This window comes from Ranitomeya variabilis, chromosome 8, assembly GCF_051348905.1.
Source record: "Ranitomeya variabilis isolate aRanVar5 chromosome 8, aRanVar5.hap1, whole genome shotgun sequence".
Lineage (NCBI taxonomy): Eukaryota > Metazoa > Chordata > Amphibia > Anura > Dendrobatidae > Ranitomeya > Ranitomeya variabilis.
In genome coordinates, this window is record NC_135239.1 from 15,754,023 (window position 1) to 15,760,165 (window position 6,143).

Sequence of the window (6,143 nt, forward strand, 5' to 3'; positions counted from 1 at the left end):
TGTGAAGGTACCTTTAGATGTGAGATCAGGAATTAAAAAAGCAGAATTGTGAATGCACCTCTGGTTGTGAATAGAGAAGATGGCGTGCTATAACTCAGGATCCCAATGAGATAAGTGTATTTTCACCAATAGTCAATATTTGAAAGAGGGTTATACTGTAAATGACGTCCTATTTTACTGACCGATATTCCAACTTTTCATTTTTGTTAAAGTCGCAGGTTTCTTCCATCATCCCTAAGTGACTTTTGCAGGTTTTTTTAATTGCTTTTATCCTTTAAGGTGGAGCACAGAGGTAAACTTGGAAATAAGCACACTGAGCACTTATGTAACGAAATGTGTCAAGGCAATGTGTATATTTATAATATGTCACTAGGGGGTGCTCACTGCAGACACTTTATTCAGCATCCATTGGATTCAATAAAGCTCCTTATGCGCGGCGCTCCCTCTAGTGGTGGATGCAAGCAACACAAAATTTTATTACAAGTGTTTGTTGTGTTTTTATGTGAATATACTGGAAAGTGACACATTGCTGAAGTTTAAAAGGGTTTTCCAGCAGTAGCAATGGATGGCTCATTGCCTGGGTTGCTTGCTGATCACTGGATTTGAGGATGGCAAAAAATGAATAAGCTGAATGACTGTGGTACTGTGCAAGGTGCTATTGGGAAGGAGCCGTGATGCTTAACAAATAGGGACATGGCATCGCTTACTATGCTGTGACAACGGTGTAACAGCCAGAATATGATAATGTGTGTGTGTATATGTGTGTGTATATATTTCTCCTTCGCCACATTGGGGGACACAGGACCATGGGTGTTATGCTGCTGTCACTTGGAGGCTGACACTAAGTTGAGACAAAAAAAGGTTAGCTCCTCCCCTGCAGTATACACCCTCGTGCTGGCTTCCAGAGACCCAGTTCAAGCTTAGTGTCCGTAGGAGGCACACTGGATTTAACACTTCTTTTTCAGGACGAAGGGGCGACGGATTCTTTCATGTTCCGTTCTCCCTGAACCAACAACAGGCGAGCACGGGAGTTTTACCTCTCCGTATCCTCTCCTGGGATACCACTGCCTGAGCTGATTCTTTGGGGGCGACGGGCCCTTTTCGAGGGACCGATCTTCCCCCCCCCCCCCCCCTTCTTACAGACGAGCACATGGAGTGTCCTCCACGTATCCTCTTCTGCAGCCAGGTCTTCTTTGCCGGACATTTTGCCCTGCCCACCAGGTTTTCCCTCGGCAGTTCAGAGGCACTCTGCATTGTGGCGTCCGTGCAGCCCCCACTGCATCACCACTGAGAGAGCGGATGATTCAAGGAGGCGGACGGTTCCTCTCCACCCCCCTCTCTGGGGGATGGTGGATAGAGGCTTCCCCAACCCTGCACCGTCCTAATCACCCCGGGCACAGCTCGCCTACGGCAAGCTTCTCTGCGATCCCCTTCTATTCGGAGTAAGTGCCACATGGGGGGGGGGGGGGGGGTTGGTCATCCTGGCGGTTCCGGAGGGCTCCTTCACAGGAGCGGGGCAAACGTTTTCAGGGTCTCCACTAGGCGCCGGCGCTCTGCGGCTGCGCGCCGGGCCGAGGCCGCAAATTTAGTCCCCGGCTTCGGCCTAGCACAGGCCGCATCCCGATAGGCCCCGCCAACCTTTTTGCGTCATCCTGCAGCTCCGCCCTCCGGTCCTGGCGCTTCTCGCTCTCTGCGAGATTACCCTCCCAACCCCCGGCAGCCATCTTTCTTTCCACTGCACACCGCAGCTGCTCCTCCACGTGCAGCGCTCTGGACGCCGGCTGTCTTCCCTTCAGCGCCGCCGCCTCACTCTTTGCGGGACACAGGACCACGGGTAAGGAGACCACGTTAGGTTCTCCCTTGCAGCGTCGCCCTCGCTTCCATAGCCTATAGACCCTGAGTACTATCTCTTACATTAGGGTACATCATGTCCCAGTCAAGGGCCAAAAAGATCACAAAGGTGCATACTACCTTTTTTACTGCGTGTACCACCTGCCAGGCTCCACTTCCTCGGCCTCAGAGTTCCCCCCCTCTGCTCAGCCTGCGATGCCCCAGGAGCCCACCGCCGCCACCGACCCCAGTGTATCTAGCCCCCCTGAGTGGGCCGCGTCACTGTCACAGTCCGTGGATTCTTTAGCCAAAGCGATTAAATCCCTTCATGACCCCTCTGGGGAGCGGGGCACTCTTTTTCATGGCTTAAGAGATCCCTCCGTATCAGGGGAATCGTCGGCCAGCAGGGGCCGCTCTCACCGGAAGGAGGCACGGTCATCCAGAAAACGGATCCGCACTACCTCCCCTGAGCACTCGCCGCACCAGTCAGCCTCTGGTAGCTCCACTTCTCGCTCACCCTCTTTAGGGGCTCGTAGCGATCACAACTCTGAATATGAGTCTGACGCATCCTTAGACCCGGATGCTCTGGAGTTTAGGTCTACTGACGACTCCCTCATTGAGGCAGTCAATCATGCACTAAAAGTGGACGATGTCCCTAATTCTGCTCCGGACCATTCCGTCTCCTTTACGAGAACCAAGCGTTCCCATAAGACGTTCGCCTCTCACCCAGATTTCCTGGATATAGTCAGGCGACACAGGGAGCGTCCGGATAAGCGTTTTACGGGCAAAAAGGCCCTGGAATCGAAGTATCCCTTTTCCGCAGATCTTGTTAAAGATTGGACGGAATCTCCACTAGTAGATCCTCCGGTTTCGCGCTTGGCAACCAAAACTCTCTTATCCGTTCCTGATGGTGCTTCAATTAAGAGTCCCACGGAACGCCGGCTAGATTCCCTAGCTCGCTCAGTGTACGAAGCCTCAGGTTCCTCTCTATCTCCCTCCTTCGCTGCGGCTTGGGTTGCCAAGGCAATGGTTTTCTGGGCAGATGCCCTCGCAAAGTCCATTCAGGAACAGGAACTTCCGTCTGAGGTGGCGGACCTTGCCAAACAAATTGCCATGGCTGGAGATTATATGATGTATGCGTCTCTCGACGCAGCGGACTGTGCAGCAACTGCGGCTTCAAACGCCATCACCATTAGGAGAGCTATCTGGCTCAGAGAGTGGCGCGCAGATTCCTCCTCAAAAAAGTCTCTGATTTCCCTTCCTTTTCAGAGCGGGCGTCTTTTTGGAGAAAAACTAGACCAGCTTATTTCCGATGCTACAGGAGGAAAGAGCAAGTTCCTCCCGCAACACAGGCCCAAAGCTGCTTTTCAGCGCCAACAATATTTTCACTTTCGGCCCTTTCGCAGTAGCCCATTCTGGTCCAATCCCGCCGCCTCATCCAGATCAGAACGATCCGCATGCACAGACAGAGACTCTCGACCTTCTTTCAGGCCGAATCAGTCCTGGCGAGGAAAGGCTAGGCAACCAAGAACCAGAGGGTCCAGGCCTGCCAGATTCCCTTCGCAATGACTCGGGGACTATTCCAGTCGACACCTCCAAAGTAGGCGGACGTCTGCTTCTTTTTCAGCAAGTCTGGCTCTCTGTTGTCCACGACGAATGGGTCAGGGATCTGGTGTCTTCTGGCTACAAAATAGAATTCTCCGACTCCCCTCCAGCACGTTTTTTTCCCTCTTGTCTCCCAAGTTCGGGAGCTCAGTCTCGCGTCCTTCACTGCGCCATCGAATCCCTCCGCCAAAGCGGGGTCATCGTTCCGGTTCCGGAACACGAGAGATTCAGAGCTTTTTACTCAAACCTCTTCGTCGTGCCAAAAAAGGACGGGACGGTACGCCCCATTTTGGACCTGAAGCTCCTGAACAAGTACGTAAAAGTACGGCACTTCAGGATGGAATCTCTCCGATCGGTCATCTCCTCGATGGAGAGAGGGGAGTTCCTAGCATCAATAGACATCAAAGATGCTTACCTTCATATCCCAATCTTCCCGCCACATCAAAGGTCCCTCCGTTTCGCCATCCTAGAGGACCACTTTCAATTCACGGCCTTACCCTTCGGTCTTGCCACGGCACCCAGGGTATTCACAAAAGTCATGGCGGCTGTCATGGCCATTCTTCACTCCCGAGGAGTGGTCGTGTTGCCTTACTTAGACGACCTCCTCATAAAAGGTCCGTCTTATCAGGCCTGCGAAGCAAGCGTCCACATTACCTTGGATTCTCTTTCGCGCCTGGGCTGGTTAATCAACTCGGACAAGTCCTCTCTCATTCCTGCCCGACGGATCTCCTTCCTAGGCATGATCCTGGACACATCAATGGGACTGGTCTTGCTTCCTCCGTCCAAGGCCCAAGAGCTTTCAGCAGGGAGCTCGGACGCTCTGTCATCCTCGTCCACGGTCCATCCGGTTTGCCATGAAGATCCTGGGAAAAATGGTGGCCGCAATAGAAGCGGCCCCCTTTGCTCAACTCCATCTCCGCCCCTTACAACAGGTTCTGCTGGACAACTGGGACAGGAGTCCCTTATCCCTCGATCGGCCAAGCCCTCTGTCCCCACGGATCAGGCAAGCCCTCACATGGTGGACTCTGCGATCATCTCTCTTCCAGGGGAAGTCTTTTCTCCCGATCCGCTGGCTGGTGGTAACTACCGACGCCAGTCTCCTCGGTTGGGGAGCGGTGTTTCTACACCATTCTGCCCAGGGGCGTTGGACAATTCGGGAGTCGAGGCTCCCCATAAACATCCTGGAGATTCGAGCGATCAGACTTGCCCTGAGACGCTTTCGCCCCCTGCTCGCGGGTCACCCAATTCGAGTTCAATCGGACAACGTCACAGTGGAGGCATATATAAACCATCGGGGGTACCCGCAGCAGGGCAACGATGCAGAAAGTCTCCCACATTCTTCGTTGGGCCGAGGCCAACCACTCTACCATTTCCGCGGTGCACATTCCGGGCGTCGAGAACTGGACGGCGGATTTTCTCAGCCATCAGGGTCTTGCCTCGGGGGAGTGGGAACTTCATCCAGAGGTTTTCCGGCAAATCTGCCTTCGCTGGGGAACCCCGGACGTGGATCTGATGGCGTCCAGACTGAACGCCAAAGTTCACAATTTCATAGCACGTTCTCGGGATCCCCAGGCCATCGGGGTGGACGCACTGATATCCCCGTGGCATCGGTTCCAACTCCCGTATGTGTTTCCTCCGCTTCCCTTACTGCCGAAGGTGATCCGAAAAATCAAGACGGAGGGGGTTCAGGTCATCCTTGTTGCCCCGGATTGGCCACGTCGCGCATGGTACGCGGAGCTCGTTCAGCTCATATCCGAAGTTCCCTGGCGGTTACCAGACCGCCCAGATCTGCTTCGCCAAGGGCCGATCTTCCACCAGAGCTCAGGGGCCCTACGTTTAACGGCGTGGCTGTTGAAACCTGGATTCTGACCCAAGCTGGTTTCTCTCAGCAGGTCATTCCCACCATGATAAGCGCTCGCAAGGCGTCTTCCGCTTGCATCTATCACCGCACCTGGAAAACCTTCTCGTGGTGCAGGCTCCGAGGTCGCCCTCCGCTCGTTTTCTCAATCCCTTCCATTTTGGATTTCCTACAGTCCGGCTTGGATTCCGGCCTGGCGCTGAGTTCCCTCAAGGGTCAGATCTCAGCTTTATCTGTGTTGTTTCAATGTAAGATCGCTGCCAATTTGCAAGTCAGGACCTTCATTCAGGGGGTCTCCCATGTGGTACCCCCCTACAGGATGCCGTTAGAGACCTGGGATCTCAATTTGGTTCTGAGCGTTCTTCAGGAACCTCCTTTTGAACCTCTGCAGGACGTCCCGCTAACTGTCCTCTCCTGGAAGGTTGCCTTCCTTGTAGCAGTGACATCTATCAGACGGGTCTCAGAATTGGCCGCTTTATCTGACCGGGCGCCTTTCCTTGCCTTCCACCAAGACAAGGTAGTCCTATGCCCTTCTCTGGCTTTTCTCCCTAAGGTGGTCTCATCTTTTCACCTTAATGAGGACATCATTCTTCTCTCCTTCTGCCAACAGCCAAAACACAGGGTCGAAAAAGCCCTTCATACCCTGGATGTGGTTCGGGCCCTTAGGAGGTACATTTCCAGAACTGCTCATTTCCGCAAATCGGACTCCCTCTTTTTCTCCCGGAGGGTCTCAGAAAGGGTTTGGCTGCATCTAAGGCCACGATAGCCAGATGGATTCGGTCTGCTATCCAAGAATCCTATCGGGTCAGGGGCAGACCTATCCCGGCGGGGATTAGAGCACACTCCACTC